The sequence below is a fragment of the Macrosteles quadrilineatus genome, unplaced genomic scaffold, assembly GCF_028750875.1.
Source record: "Macrosteles quadrilineatus isolate MER2022 unplaced genomic scaffold, UCM_ALF_1.0 Scaffold_5__1_contigs__length_97177068, whole genome shotgun sequence".
In the NCBI taxonomy this organism is placed as follows: Eukaryota; Metazoa; Arthropoda; class Insecta; order Hemiptera; family Cicadellidae; genus Macrosteles; species Macrosteles quadrilineatus.
In genome coordinates, this window is record NW_026542598.1 from 86,737,658 (window position 1) to 86,755,167 (window position 17,510).

A 17,510-nucleotide genomic window follows, 5' to 3' on the forward strand; every position below is an offset into this window, starting at 1 on the left:
AAACTAAATGTTTCGGCCATGTTTATAAAACACGAAAATCAAAACGGATAAAATATTCAATTTGATCTGTCTGCTGTGGAATAAAATGAAGTTGACGTTCGGTGACATCACTGGATAGAGCAAAAATGTAAAATTAGATTTTTATTTTTACAGTTATTTATGGGTACTAATGGGGGGCAAATAAATTAGCTGAATTTGATCAAAATGTTCCCAAAAACAAGCTAACTAAAACACGTAATTTATTCTCCATAAGGATATCATGAAATTCTAAGCTTACAGTTTTTTCTTTTATGTAACTTTTAATTTTGTACAACAACGCTTCAGTGTACTAAATATTTGTTTAAGCTTTTAGGTTTAAAAATAAATGGTAAAATAAAATATAAAATAAATAAATAAATAAAAAAAATTATAAATATAAATAAATATAAAGTAAAATAAAATGTAATGTTTTTTGACTCAATAGTGGTAAAACTAATTTTTACCCCATAAAATTCCCCCAAATCCCGCCCCATAGTCCAATCACGATGGTTCATAAACTCTTTTGAATAAACGTAGGTTACACATTAGAATTAAATTTCAGTGAAATCGGATATTTTTTACCTGAGTTATCGTGCTAACGAACACTGATAAATGTATGAGAATGGATGGTGTTTTGGCCTCTGGGGACTGCAAAACGAAAGATTAAATCCGACCTGAGCCTAGGTCTTACCAAAAAACCTACGGCTTATTCCCAATATGGAAAATTGCTAAAAACAGTCAGAATGACAAAATATAACGTAACCGTTGACCACCAGTATTTCAGTACCGTATCCAATAGTCAAGAATGCTGTAAATCATTTAAGTACCTTTCAACTACTATCAAAAAAACTAAAACGAGAGTTAAACGGATTTTAAACTGTCGCACTATAAGTCATCTTAGTGACGAAAATCAGCTACATATCCAAACGTTACATCTTCAGCTACAAAGGTCAATGAAGTAGCTTACATTCCTAATTGCTCAACGAGGTGTTAGAGATCTATTAACACTTGTTTGCCTTTTAGCAGGCTGGCACCCAGTAGGCCGAGATGGGTCACATGACCGCTAGCGCCAGGTTTCCGTCAGTGAGCCAGTGTGGTTGTAGCCGCTGGTGAGCACAGTGCGCTAGGGAGCCAGTGAGTTAGTGAGGTATGGGACCCGTTACTTAGTGCTGAGGTTTACACCTGATCTTCTACGGCCTACTTCACCAGTCACAACAGTACAAGGTCAGATTTGTTTCCTTTCTTTTAAATATTAGTAGTAGAACCTCGATAATAAGAATGGGAAAGTGAAAAAAAACCAAAACAAACAGCTCTTAACTTATCCATAGACGAATATCGTATGCGTTCGCGATGTCCCTAAAAAATATACTTGTTATCAAAGTCTTCTTATCGAGGTTTCCAATATGGTTTTAGGGGTGGATAGTTTCACGATTTGAAAATTACTTGTTATCAAGGGTGCTTTCAAGGGTATTGCTATCAAGGTTCTACTGATGTATAAAAAGAAGGGATTTGTCTGTACATTTATGGAATTTCGATGTAGTACGTTTGGATTGTTTATGTTTATACACTATATAAGCTGAGAACATTTTAGATTTTACATGAGTGTCTTTTTCTAAATTATTTGTTTTGATGGGGTTTATTACTGTCCATAAAGCTATCAGAGGTGTGTCATTTGGATAGTTCTAAGGCCAATGTATGGTAGACGTTTCAATGAATTTATATGGATAAATGAGAAATTTGTTTTTGTTACTACATAGTGTGAAATCTGTTGTGTTGTTATTATTTGTCACTGTTTTGGAATTAAATACGAGTGGGATGGGTTCGATTCATAGTTTATCCAGAATAAATTGAGCGACATTTCCCCTAAAATATTTAGTGTTATTTTTCACTAAAAGGCAACTGGACGAAAAAATAATTACAGTAATAAAAAGTTGTTTAACTAAATTAGTAAATTAATTGTTTACTGCAGCAGCCCCGTTCATTCTTTCGCAGTTGTGTGATTTCTGTACCAAACTATGTATTTCAATTTGTCAATAACATACTAAAAAGTCAAAATCGAAAAATATGTTGGTTAGCCTATGGGGTTTCTGCAATGAACGATTCAAATATTTCTTGTGATTGAATGTACCCTGATCTATTCTCTAATTCATCAAAAACCAAAGTAACATTATATACAAAAAAATTTAAAACAGATATTTCTATCAAAAATTGTAACTTAAAATTGTTACAAAAATATCTTTTTCATTCATATCCAATGTCCACGTTGGTGACGGTTGAGTGGTAAATTGTACCTAAGTATTTTCTCTTACATTCGTGCTTTTACCATTGGACTAGAAATAGCTTACAAATAAATTGTCATCCACACGATTTCTTATAGACTCAGCTAAGATCATTTTTTTTCTACCGCTACGGATTAACATGGGAATGAAAAAGTAAAAATCTTCAGCCGATCCATAAAGGGGATGAATCTAAAAGAACTTTAATCAATGGTTCTAGTGGCTTCGAGCGCTGCTGTAGGTCAGTTATGCGCAAGGCAGGTTACAACGCGCAATGATCTGATGCGCAAGGAACTAGTGCGCAATCAACCACGAATAATGGCATAACAAACCCGCGATTACGGAGGCCTTGGGACACGCCGGGCTTATCTGAGCTTACAGTGTGACGTAGCTAGATAACAATTACTGAGGAAATTGTCAGTCTACTGCAAGTCGCATGTAGCCAGGAAAACATGACAGCTGTACAATGAAAAGATAGACGCTTCCATGTTAAAGTTGTACCATTGACTATTGAATACAGAAGTAGCAATAGTCAAAGGTTGTACTAAGTAAGCGTACAAAATTACTTACTTAAATTGTAAAACTCAGTCGCCAAAGACTTTGCTGCAATTCATTCATCCAGTGCTTACGTTTGAAAAATGTGTCATTTCATTACCAACACGAGAAAAGCCGTGCTGATTGTTTAAGTTAATTTAAGTCAATGTTAAATTTCACGTAAATATTTTATTTTAGGTAAATTAGGTTAACGTTCACCATAAAACTGGTCTAGGACTTGTTTTTTAAGTTAACCTTAGTGTATGTAAGGTCATACTAGTCATATGCAAAGGCGATCCTTAGAGCCAAATCTGAGAAAGGTTCAAAACTTTTAAACACACTAGCTATTTACAGTTTAAGTTTATCATCGTCCATTTTATGTTGAGGGCCATTTTTTATTTTGTTTCTTAGTATTCAAAATTGTTTAACAAAATTCTAACAAATACAACTATTTATTTACAATCAGTGGTGTGCGGTTGTTCCATATGATACTGGATATCATAGGCTACTAATATTATAAATGTGAAAGTTTGTATGTTTGTTTGTTTGTGTGTTTGAAGTTCAATTACGCATAAGCCACTGGACGGGTTGGGCTGAAATTTGGCATGATGATAGCTTACATTCCCGATTAACATATAAGCATATTCATATCTCAAAAATCCTTTCGGGCTCCGCCCCAGTGGCTCTGTAATTCCCCATGTTAACCTTATGAGTATTCATAATTAAAGGGAATTAAATAATCTAGTCAGCTGTTTTAACTAAAAAAAGTTGGTTTTATGATATGGAAAAGTATTAAAAAATAAGATTTACCAACAGGGTGCAGCACTATATTTTTTTGCATTTATGAAAACAACTAATTTGAACTAAGCAGCAACAAAAAACTGTGATTCGCAATGAGAACTGTCAAAGTAGGATTGTTTACAGTTATGTTTATGTTTTTCATTTTATGAATAATTTGTGATATTTGGCAAATTGTTGATAATTTATTTTTCTCTTTTGTTTAGGTGAAGTGGTAGAACATTACGGCTATGGTAGATGCGTAATACTATAGAATACTGTAAATTTAAAAAAGCAAATTTTATCTAACTGTGTCTGTGTATTTGTAAACGCAAAGCTTGAGTTTAACTGCAATAAGCATTTTATACTTATATTCCAACCCCGTACGAAGGACGGGTACTCTGCTAGTAAATCTTATAAAACGTAAAATATTCCCTGAAATAAAAGTCTTCGTCACCACCAGTATACAATCGTACTGAACATGAAACAAAAATTCAACAAAAATAGAACAGGCTTCAAATTTTAAAATAGGCTTAGAAGTCCTATTACACAATTCAATGTGAATGGTTTGATTGTACGTTATATTATCGTAAAGGATTGTACCATGAATACTAGAACAGAAACAGTGATCATAAACATAAACAAATTATGTCACTGGTCCGAAAGTAAACAATATTTACTGCTTAAATGGAACTGCCCGAACCATTATGTCAATGTTATAAGTATAGGCTTCGGGTCAGTTACGTCAATTGTTTATGTTTATGATCCATACCGCTTTCTGTTTCACCTTACCTTTATGGTACCAAACGCAAAGAATCGTTCACTTTTCAGACTTTGTTATTCTGCTTCTTTTTGCTCATCACATTCCTACCTGATCTGACCTGTTGTCAAGGTGATGTAAACATTCGATTCTGCAGTTCCAAGTTCCATCATCATGACCTTGACTCTGTTTGACCTTCACCTTCACACGGTGGCAATGGTTCCCATAGAACTGGTTTTGACCCGCATCGTAGATCTGATGTATAATCCTGGAAGTTTACAGCGTGAGGCCAATCTAGGGTTTGGTTGAAGTTTTGACTTAAAATAATCCAAGTGGACTTCTCAACCCAAAACCAAACCTGTGTCGTTGTGTTTCCATGTTTCATGTGAAGAGTGCGCTCATTATGGCTAAATGTTACCCTAAAGGGTAAATTGTACAACTCTTTCCTGTTTCTTATATAATCAAATAACAAGAAATAGTATATAGATAGTTACGTATTGTCAAAACAGGTTTAATGTTGGGTACAAAACAGGAATAGTAAACAACAAACACCTCAGCAAAACCTGCAGACTAAGTTAATTTCCATTTCTGGCTAGATTTCCACTAGATTCTTCCCTTAAAATTGTCAAATTTATTTCATTTATCGATTTGAATGAGTGCTTAAGTTTGCTGCTACAGGGAAGGTAACAATTGTGGTTTTATTGAAATGTTATTTTAGTATTTCCAAATTTTATGAAAATACATCCATAAACAAGAAAACTACAACACTTTATTTATTTATCCATAATAATTTATATTGAAACTTTAAATTTACAGTTTTTTTCTCAAAATATATTTATAAATCTTAATGGTGTTCTTGGCCTCTGGAAACCTCGCCGAAAGAGTAAATCGGTCCCGGGTCCAGCTCCTACCATGAGACCTACATTAATAGCTTATTTTCTATATGGGAAATTCCTAGTAGACTTCTTATACTATTGTAAAATCCAAAACCAATTTGATGTGTCATGGTGATTTGTACGTTTACTCAAATAGTAGGTTAAAGTACGTCTCGAAGCAAACATATGACCGTGTAATTTTACAATGAGAGAATACGCCGTGTGGAAAACTAACTAAATATTTTCAACAAACATTTTCATTGAACAAGATTGGTAACTTGATTGAAGTTAATTTTAAAATTACTTCTGCCTGGAAGAAGAATCGATCTCTTATTGTATAGTATTCTAAGAATATCATGACTTACAATTTGTTTATATGTTTTTAAATCTCGTACTTAAGTAAACATTATTTTGCAGATAAAGCATGAACAGGTCACATATGACATTAATGTCATTTACCGATTATTGGTGTTTCGAGTCTTACAAATTTTTTTAACCTTTTTTAGTGTCAACAACTACTGTTTCTTCTGTCGAAAACAAAATATTAAATAAGTTAAATAAATACATATTTTAATTGAGCAATTTTTACATTGAAATATCGATTTCACGTTCATTAAACTTTCAAAGTGAACCACTGGAATACAAGTCGGATAACCGGAACATCGGGAAACCGGAAGTCCAAGTGTCACACGACGGAAATGAACGAGTTGAATGCGGATTGCTTTTGGAACTGATTTGTGAAATGGCCAATTTGTTTGTCAACATTCCAAACAAATCGACGCTTTTCGTATATTTACTACTGTAATAAAATGTTATTACACTGATTCAATGGTAAATAAATTATTTACTTCTTATTTATTCATTGTTTTATTGGTTTATGCTCATCTCAAAACCATTGGCAGTCAACCCTAGTTTATCCAGATTTGTTGGGTTCCAAAGCGTCCGGATTGTATGAAGTAGACTTATGAAAAAGTAGGAGTATTTTGTGTACACCAATAATAAAACACCTTTTTATCGAAAATCACAAAAATACTGTAAACTTTTCAACAAAATGCGTAGTTAAAATTGCTATTTCAAAAACTACGTAGATGTATGATATTTTTTAAACGTCTGTATGCTTGTAGAAGATCATGTTTGTTGTCCAGAAATATAAGGTTTAATATGTAATGGAAATTATAACACGGCACACACTTCTCAAAGCCCCTTACATAATACATAGGTTAAAAATTATGCTAAGCATAGGGCTTGACCTCGAAGTAAAAAATAAATACGTGTACGTAAGTGCATTGTATACGTCTTTATGTTTATCTTTATGTTTAATCTATAAGAATACAGTGATTATTTCCAGTTCACTGTTGATATTTAAAAATATTTGTAACCAAAATAAGGTTGAATTCTTTCAATTTTGTCAAATTTGTCAAATGTCTTCAAATAATTTAAGTCCTAATTCTAGTCAAGCTAGGTTCTGTTAGGATAGTTATTTCTACGTGTGTATATATTTGATAGTATTTTATTTTATTTTGAAAAATAAAATAATTATTTCTTCTTAATTGAAAAAAACTTAATTTTACCCAATTTTTCCTTTTAGGAATTTAGCCAGCAAACCGGATTTTTACCCAAAATGATTGTAACTTTTGTGGTTAAAATTAATACATATTGACAAACATTAAGGCCTATCGTTGTATACCTAACTATATATATTCAATATTTAATTATATCATAAACTTCTTCAATTAATTTGTGTCTAATTATTTTTTTTTTACCTTACTATCAATACACTTCATTGGACCACTTCAGGTTGGTTTTACAATTAACAGTTAAGCAGTTTTACCAACATAAATTCGAAATTCTATATTTCTATGCACTAAATCCCTGTATGGTTTGGTCCATCTATTGTTCGCGAGCTTTATCCGATCAGCTGTTCATTGTTGCCATCTGTCACTTTCTCACAACGCTATTGGTGTTATGACGAGTGAAGACTGAAAACAAAACATGTTCTGATTTGTCAATGATTCTGAAAGTAAATCGTATACCACGACTGTGTATGGAGTTCTGAACAACATTCTGTGTGGTTTTTACTGTAGGAATTTATCCAATACGGAAATTTGTGGGCTGTGTGATATAAAAGTGAGTTTGCTTTTCCAGTTACAAGTTGAACCTACTTTCATATTGTGGGCCTGAAAGGACTGAAAGGCTTGAAAGGATATATTTCGGTGTTCAATAACAATTTTTCTCTGTAAAACCAAAACCATATACATTATACTATTTTCATGTCTCAGAAACTAATGGATTAATTTTAATCTAATTTGTATTAGAGCTTAAACGCTAAGCTGATTCCAAAGTATTTTTTTTTTGTACAGGTTTACATAACTGGATTTCATAGCTTATGGAATTTTAGGACAAATGTTTAATCTACAATCTGTAGGATATCAGTAAAATACTTTCCTCATATTTACATATTATCAGGATACCAATTGATAAGTTCCTGGTTCCCGAAGACAGGCCCAGGTAGGCCAATCTTGGGTTTGCTGGCAACCAATGATTTCGAACCAAAAAGTTCATCTTTAACTCGAATACCGAGTAACTTATCTTTGATTTTAGTTGAACCAACATAATGGTTTGTGTAGGTTCAATTTATTGTCCATGCAACTAAACGTTGTCAAAAACACGCTTGGACATATGGTAAATAACATGTCTGCATAATTATTACTATGCCTATTAATATTATCGTTGAACAGAAATTAGTCCTTTACGTTTTGTAACGTTTTGGAAGAAATAGAATTTCCTGATCAAGTGAATTCCAATTGAAAGCGACCTCTTCAGCCCAAAAGAGGGTTTCTCTTGCACTAGTTTTCCAGAGGCCAAGAATACTTTAACCTAAATAGTGACATTGCTCTTCTCCAAATTTGACAAACACTTTCACCCGTGGAAGGTTCCGTGTTTAAATATCTCTCGTACTAAGAATCTCCTTTCTATGAGCAAACTTAGAATCACTTTCCATCATCGGAATTTTAACATGCATTCGGTACTATAAATTGTAAGACTACTTTTGGAAATCCTGGTGGATCAGAGTGCCTCTCTATGTTTTCCACGTAAATAAAACTAATGCTTTTGAGGACTAAAAATAGAACTGAGTAAATCATAATTAATCCTGACCCTTATCAATTAATAAGGACCCAGATGTCCTAAATATTGAATACGGATATTTGCTTAGTCCGGAGAGGCATTTGATAGCAATTTACAAATTTTTTATACAGTTGAAATATAAATTAATCACTATTGTACAGTGTATAATTATTTGATTGCTACTTCACTTGTTCAAATTCAGAATACATATTTTTTTGTAAATGGCGTTTCATTGTGTAGAAGGGGGATACAAACGGCCCCGAAATAACAATGTATTTTTTTAATATGACATTAATTTTATTTGTATCCGTCTTTTCATGCACTAGGACGACTTCCATCCTAAATTAATTCCGTTTAATGAATTATTGTATTTTACTCAAATACATTTCCCTAACATCCTTTGAACCAAGCTGAACTTGAAGCATTATCAAGTGGGTTGGGGACAAGGAAACTTGACTTGAGATGATAACAGTATCTTATAGCTACTGTGTTATAAAATAAACACACATATTTTACACCATATTGTAACATAATGATTTCACGCAGATATTAATTTATGATTTAATAAAATGTAAACCAAGTTGTTATAAGACATCGAAATTATTAATTCATCATGGAAATTTGTATGGTTTAAAACTATGATTTCAAGTTTACTTGCACTTCTAAATTAATGATAATGCCGAACAAGACATTTACAGACCCTAAATTCTGCAACCAGTGCAACATATCTCTGTTTCCTAAAGATGTTTCTTCATGTTTGCATTCTTGCTTACTTCCTGTTTTCTAATCTCCATCCGTCTACAAATATTTGTAGGCTTGCACTGTTGAAACAGGTGATTAAACAGCTGATTGGTCACGAATCTACCCTCGACTGTAAATCAGGTGATAGTTGTCAAGCTTTCCTCTAGGTAAATATTGTCCCAGCCCTAGGTATCAGCGTGCTTATAAATTAGTTCTCTTACATGTTGGTAGGCCTATTGATATTTAAACAAAATGTATTTAATACTCTCCTATCATCCTTCTTTCTCTTAACCTTCGTGCGGTGTAGAGATCTAAAGATCAGTCATGACCACGCAACCGTATCAGTATTACAATTGGAAAAATTATTTTTGTAAATGTTGTTGTGCACAGTAAATGTTTAATGTATTTGACGACTCTTCACAACCCCAACGAAAGGAATTTTTCAAACACTTTAGTATATGGATTGTGAATAAACCTTTAGGCTCGAAAACTTGATCGCTGACTGAAATAAACGTATAACCGACCGAGCAGCTATTTAACCTTTTTATTTGTAAAATACGTGATCCAGAGGCTAGACATGTTTAACTACATTTAAGTTCCGATTGTGTTTTGGAATTTAGTACATAGGTAGTCAATAGTATTTCTAAGGAATGTTTACAAAGATTAGTAGTATCATTTCGATCCAAATTTGGTAAATTGTGGCCCTTCTAACTCAAAACAGAATGTACAACAATCAATGCCTCAGAACTTACGGTTCAAATGTTATTATATTTTTTTCTTATTTTACCCCTCAAATATCATTGTTACTCCCAGCGAAGAATTATTGAAAAACTAAGGTGAGAAAATATGTCACAGCTGATACGATTTATTCCTCACCCCCGTTGGCAAAGACCAGGAATAGCTACTAGCATAAAATAAAAACGTATTGTCCAGCAATGTTTTACGTATACAAAAAGTACAATTCCAAAAGTACTCTATGTATCATGTATACCAGATTATTCCCGGGGGCTCCAGGCACACATCCAGGGTAGCTCACTCCGAGATGGCTCGGGTCGGGGAGGCTAATAACACTCTTTATCGACAAGAAGATAACAGTTTTAGAAATTTACGATACACCATCAATTTGCTCGGTTTATGGTGTGCCTTGTTTTATAGCTCTAACTGCACTGTTATCCGCTAGTTATTCATATTTAGTGGTTTAATTTCTTTATGTTGCTTGTGATAAGAGTGATTTCTTTGACAAATTGTCTTGACAAATGTGGGTAGGTGGGAATAATAATGAATTGAGTAGTATAAAGATAGTATACGTTATTAGTATTTATGAAATTTGTGGTCATAGAAAGTATAATTAATGAAAATAAACTTTATCAGCAAACTGACACATACGAGTACTTTCTCCCAATAGTAAAAACCCTTATAATGGCTAAGTGGTGGAAATAAGTGATATTTTATGGGTGAAATCACAGAAAAAGTAATAAACTTTTGAACTGTAACTTTTACAGCATTAGTGGTGGTATTTTGTTTAGAGATTAAAGGACCACAACAATCGAAATTTTAATCAAAATCGGTAAAGCCAATTTTGTAATAATCTTCTTCTTTATGGTTTTTATGAGAAATTGCCACAAAAAAAATCAAAATATCTGTAATTGAAAAATAACTCCTGAAGATACTATGGATTAACCACGTACCAAATTCCATTAAATCAGATCACAGGTGTAGTTTGTTGCTATGTACACATCCATACACACAGACATTACTTCAAAACCCACATTACTGGATTCAGCGATACCCAAAACACATATTTCCACCCTATACTCGAAAACGTTGACTAAAACAATTCTTTCTCCACATAGGTACTATGTGAGTGGGGAAATTAAAAGGTGAATAATCGTGCACATCTAACCAATCACATTCTATAAAATTGATTTGATATTGTCTACTTTATGTGCATTTATGCCACAGCTTGTATCCTAAATTTCACAGTCTGGCTTATATAACTTTGTATCTCAATCCACTTGATAATCTCTCTGCCACACTCCTGCCACCCATTGCTGACCTGGCCGACCTACTGACTTGTGAAGCATCAGCAAAACCCGTTCTGCTGACGCCAAAACACCTTTGGCTGGAAATACTACTTTTTCTCTCCTCGTGGAACCAATTAAATCGTTCCAAAACCGACGATCTTGAAATTCCACAGAGATTGGAATACAAGTCACAGGATTATTTGAGAAGGATTTGATTTGATGTAATCGGAGGAAAACTATAAATAGTTGCTTCTATGTTACACCGTCATTTTAAATAATGGAAGAATCAAGTTGAAATAACATAAAACCTTTTTGGTTTAAAGTGCTGAAAATACAAGGATTAATTTCGGTAACAAAACGATTTTCTTAAGTGTTAATTTTTTTCCTGGAAAATATTTTTATTACACTTTCATACTTTTTAACCCAGATATCCGTACTGACTTTAAATGTAATGTTATATTTTTTAGAAAGGCCTGAAGCAACTTGCGTTGTGCGTCAAAGAAACGTTGCCACATAAACTAATTATGCGGTTAATGAAATAGTCTCAACAATGAGAATTCTCAGTGACGAAAACAGCTGATTATGTAGTTGTTTCTTTCTGTATAGGCCTAAATACAGATCCCAACGAATAGCATAGCAATTGGTATTCAAACATCATAAAGTGTTCCAATTTGCAGTATTCTTCCTTCTAATGTGCTTATTTTCGCGATTAAAATCTTACAGTATGATTTTTTAAATGTGCTCTTTTGGTGACGTTTGACTGCAATGATTATTTTAACTAAGTGTTTAGGGTGCATTTTGCAATTTTTTTCTGTACCCTTTGGTTAAGGTAATAGACAACGAAGAAATATATTTCAAATCAATTGTTTTTTGGTCAAATTTATTTTTAAGTTAATTTAGAAAACAAATAGCAAACTACAATCCCACTACATAAGCCGGACAAAACATACTTTAGCTGTCTTCATCTGACCCATAAGGATCTTAATATTGGGAAAAATTTACATATTCCCCGATAGATTTATAATATTTTGGATTATATAAACCAATCATAATAGTCTAAAAAATAAAAATTACGAAATGGTTCAGGAAAAATGGTAAAGAATATGAGAAACCCAAAGATATGCACACATACAAACTTACTGATTATAAATTTTACAAAAGGATGAGAACTTGCACTATACGAATGTGATTTTTTTCTTCGATAGTTTTATAGAATAACATTGTAACAATTCAATCTGATTACGAAATTAGCAAACTTAAACTTGTATATATATATATATATTATATCATGGATAACCTGATAGTAATGTCTAAATATGGTGTAAGACGGTCGAGTATTTTGTTTTGAGGGGAAAAAAACTTGGCTGGAAAGTCTCGTAAATCTATAATGGAGCGAGAAACTGTGATAATTCACAACAGAGCAAGTTGATTCCATCCATCAAAGGCTGTGACGTCAATTGATGGAGCTCACAACTTTGATTGGAGAATCGCCCGATTAGACGCAGTGTTCTTACACCGTGTAGAACTCATTTATCAACTCCTCTCGTTGCGGACCAACTACTGTGTAATGCAGTAAAACTGGTGTGTAATAACATGTGGTTTTCGTATTTTAAATTTCGAATTCCGAATTTGACTGTTTTTAGCAATTTTTCCATAGAGGGAATAAGGTTTTACCGTAGGAAAAGTGGTATTACCTGAATTATGGACCGATTTCCATTCGTTTTGATGTTCCCAAAGGCCAAAAACACTATCCGTTCAAAAATTAACCATTTTATGCTCAAAACATGAAACTTAGTAATTTTTGATCAAACAATTTGCAGAGAATACAAAAACGAATAATTTGGTAAATTGAAGCGTGGTTATGAGTCTGGTTACGGAGAAAGTTCTAAAAAGCTTGTAGGCCTACATTAAATAGTCCTATCTCTATGTTATCCATATAAAAGACAAAATAATCTGATGTAGATGTGATGATCTTGTAAGGATATATTTTGATCACATTTCTAATTTTTTTTTCATACTAAGATTTTTACATGTCCCAAAAAAATACATACTTTTCCACTTTTTCTGTAGCAGCAAACCTAAGTAATCGTCGAGTCAAATGTTTTTTATTAAATATTGCAATGTATTTTAATGAAATATTTTAATTAAAATCCAATCAGACTAATTGAATTTCGCCTAGTCTGCAAGTTTTCTTCGGGGGTAATATATTACATCAAACCTAATTAAATACTATTAATTGCTCGGCAATAATTGAGTCGCAGAGAAAATGTTAATCAGCTGCCCGGAAGTAAACGGTAACGTGATTGCAATGGCACGCGAGTATCTATGTCAGGACCATGACCGAGACTTGCTGTAGGCAACACTTTCCGTACTGATTATAGCTCGCTCATCGCCGTCAGCTGATTTCTATGCAATTCAATTTTTACTGCACTTCCAGCACCAGCAGATTTGCCAACTTTTTTGAGTTATCAAGCAATCAGCTGTTAAGTTACAATTAACATTTAACTGTTATAAAGAAAATTGGACAACGTACCTGGATCTTATAAAGTGGTCTCTAGAAATAAATTAAGTGGGGGAGGGGCAAATTCCTAAAGAAAATACCTAATTCGTCACCATGCGTCTCTCTACAAAATAATAAGCTTCAAAATAACACCTCAATCGTACAAATCTACAAGGACTATCGAAAAAGTTATGTTACAGAGAAAACCCTTAACCGTATTAACTATATAGACATAGCTATAATTCAGTAATTTAGGTTCCAAAACGATAATTGGAGAAATTAGAAAGAGCTTCGTATGCTTTAGGTAGGAAAATCAATACTAATATGAAAAAAACTATTTTAATCGTAGTTAACTTGAATCTAAACAAAAATGTAAACTAGTCCCAATGTTGTTTGAATTTTCCCAAAAACCGAAATACTAACAATATGGAGCGGCACAGAACTCGATAGCCTTAATGACAAGTGTTCACTGTTCAAGGCTAGCCAAACATTTCTACTATAAACCAGTCGACCACCTGCATCTTGTCAATGCAGTCACCAAACCAAATGGTTCATCCATGTGACTTTACCGTAACGGATTCCACTGATGTAGGCCATTGTGACAATGTGCACCTAGATCTAGAATGGATCCTAGGTTTCTGTTACAGCATCCAATCTACTGAGTACTCCACTTTTGTTGGTCATTTCTATAAAAGCTATAGGAGGCCCTAAAAAGGATTCCTCGGGGCATATCACGATTACAGCACTTAATCCGTGCTTTCCCCATATGATCCTATTGTTTTATATAGGTTGATACAGTAGTTTGGTTCTTTTCAGGTCCTAAATATGACTCCCCCTATAATGCACAGTGTTTGAGCCCCAGGATCTATAAATGTTTCTTCCGCTATAAATCATTTCAGCAGCGAGAGGTACTTAACATAACCCTAAAGTCGTGATTACCGTCCATACCTACACCTACAGTGCGTTCAAACAGCCGTGGCACCTGAGGGATTAGGAGACCCCAAGGGTTTAAATGGGGTCTCCTAATCCGTCAGATGCCACGGCTGTTTGAACGCACTGACTATTTAGGAACATTGCCATAAATGACCTAGAAGGGCCTTTGGATTGCGTGTAGTCCTATTCCGCCCGAGTTTTATTTCGCCCGGAGCCTAATTACTCCCAATTCGCCCGCGGTCCCAGATTAACCCCTATAATCCTCAGCTCTACCTGCGTCATGAGTCCTATTCCATCCACGGTGGCGAAGCCCCGCCTCCTAGGACCCCACCGACCCCCAACTATGTAAAAGCCCTCCCCTACCCATCACCCCGTTATCCACCTCCGACTACACGGCTATTTAAGCTTAAAATATTTATTTGACAAACCAGACAAACCAAGCGAATTTCCTTTAAGTATAAGTATAAAAGAGGATGTTTGTATATATATTTGTTTGTTTGTTTGTTTGGGGGTGATAAACTCGGACACCGCTGAACCGATTGCCACGAAACTTGGTACATACGTGTAGAATGTCATGGAATAGGTTTATACACCATCAATTTCGTGATCCGTCCAATAGGCTCCGCCCCAGTGGCTCTGGAGTTTCCCATGTTAACCTTATGAGAAATGGAATTAATGAATCTTAACAGCTGTTTCAATTAAACAAGTTGGTTCTGTTCTATGATGTTCAATAGCATTAAAGTTACAAGGATTACCAACAGGGTGCAGCACTATTATTTCTTTTACATTTATGACAACAGCTAATTTGCAACCAAAAAGGTGAGTGAGCGTAGCGAACGAGCTAACCTGAAGGCAAGTGAGCGTAGCGAACGAGCTAACCTGAAGGCAAGTGAGCGCAGCGAACGAGCTCCAACCTAAAGGTGAGTGAGCGTAGCAAACGAACTTCAACCAGGACGTGATTGAGCCATGCGAACGAGATCATCTTGAAAATTAAGAAGTTAAACGGGGCAAAGCCCGCGGGTTACAGCTAGTAGTAATGTAAAGTTTAAACACGAAGTTTTAAGCATTAAAATATAAAGGGGCATGTGCCCTTATTGATGTAGCCGCTGTAAAGATATGTTAAATCTTTATAATCTGGAACTTTCCTTTGCGTTGAAACGCTTCAACAGTGATATTGATACATGTTTACGACATAACAGATTAATAAAGTTTGCTACCTATGTGCTGTTAGTTACTGTATGTTTGTCTGCCTATCCAAAATGTGCTCATAAGCAATTTAATTATTTAAAATATTGCGTTTAACGGCAAACAGCACACCTAAAAATAAACTTTTTTAACGAAATATCAATTTTCTGTCATATAATTTTGACGTCTCGAAATGAGTCAGAAGGAAATCTTAAATTGAAGCATAGGTTGACATATACAGTTTGATTGCATAATTGCTATTTAGTTAAAACAGGTTATTCGAAACATAATGCACATTTATATAAATCTATGTGATTATTTATGCTAATATAAATATTTAATAGACACAAGCGCGCATTTTCGCATTATAAAGTCAACTTCATCCAAATTATTAATTTACCTCGTAACTTTCATATTCTAAATATATGCTTATGTTATCCAATTGACTGTTGGATACTCAACGATTGGATAGTCAAAGATAGTACTATACTGAAAACATATTTAAAATTTAACGTTTACTTTGCTTGAAAATTATGTTTCTTTCGGCAAAAAATAAGAACAATTTTAGGGTTTACAGATTTATAGATGTTCTTATTATAATTCATTTATGCATGATTGAGTGGTAAATTCTATGGCATCTGGTATGATTCTAATACCGGTAACTATTTTATCATTTTGCACCATAAATTAAAAGTAAATTAAACCATCCCACGATTGTTTTTAAATTGACAGTGTAAGGATTAAAATACCCCCACCACAGCAAACCTCCAGTCTAAATGAATTTCCATTTGCCTGATTGAATTTACACTAAAATGCCTCCTTAAAATATCACATGTAGGTATTCCCTATTGAAATAGAATTAGTACTTACGTTTGCTGCAACTGGGAGAGTAAAAACGTGTTTTTTTTGTTTTTTTTTTTGTAAAATGTTAATAGTTTAGTAGGAAATGAATTTATTTTTTAAATTTGATCAAAATGTGTTCATAAACAAGCAAACTACAACATTTGACTTATTCTCCATAACAATAACATGGGAATGTTATATTTACAAGCTTTTGGAATTTTCTCCGTAACCATTAGGCGCAAAATAATGCTTCAATATACTAAATTATTTGTTTTTTAAGTTCTACTTAACGGCTTGGAAAGAAATTGTAAAATGTTGTGTTTTAAGGGTAAAAAATAAGAAAACCCTATTTTTACCCCATAAAACCCTGTTCCCATAGTCTGATCATGCTGATTCGCGAACTCGTTCGAGTAAATGTATTTTTCGAAATTTAATCAAAATCGGATTATTTTTGCTTGAGTTATCACGCTAACAGGCACATTTATATATACAGGCTGTCCTAAAAGTCCCGGACCGGTTTAATATTTTCAAAACGACAGCATATAAATCAATAAGAATTGGTACATCAACACCACACCTAAAAATCTACTTTTTTAAGGAACTATCAATTTTCTGTCATATCATGGGGACGTCCCGCAAGGAGTTAGAATGAAATCTTAAATAGAAGCATAGGTTGACATGTACATAAAATTAAAGACCTTTACTAGCAGAATATACTGCCACAAATTGGAACTCAAACGGATAGCTGAATAAAAAATTGCAGTCGGTCAAAGATTTCTTGGAACAGCCATTTTGGATCTTTAAACGACTGCCATTTTTTCCTCAGGCGTTCTTTTAAACTGGAATTTACGGCATTGTAATCTACTAGTGAAGACCTTTAATTTGATGTGCATATCGACCTATTCTTACGTTAACGAT

General features: G+C 33.7%; 1 protein-coding gene across 1 annotated transcript in view; it reads left to right on the forward strand.

Moving 5' to 3' along the window:
• Positions 1-1,093: 1,093 nt before the first annotated feature.
• The window catches only part of LOC128995973 (uncharacterized), a 37,722-nt gene continuing 21,305 nt past the window's right edge, over positions 1,094-17,510 (forward strand). Inside the window, exon 1 of the mRNA XM_054421068.1 lies at positions 1,094-1,242. The gene's annotated coding sequence lies outside the window, so the exon portion shown is untranslated. The remainder of the gene's footprint in view (positions 1,243-17,510) is intronic.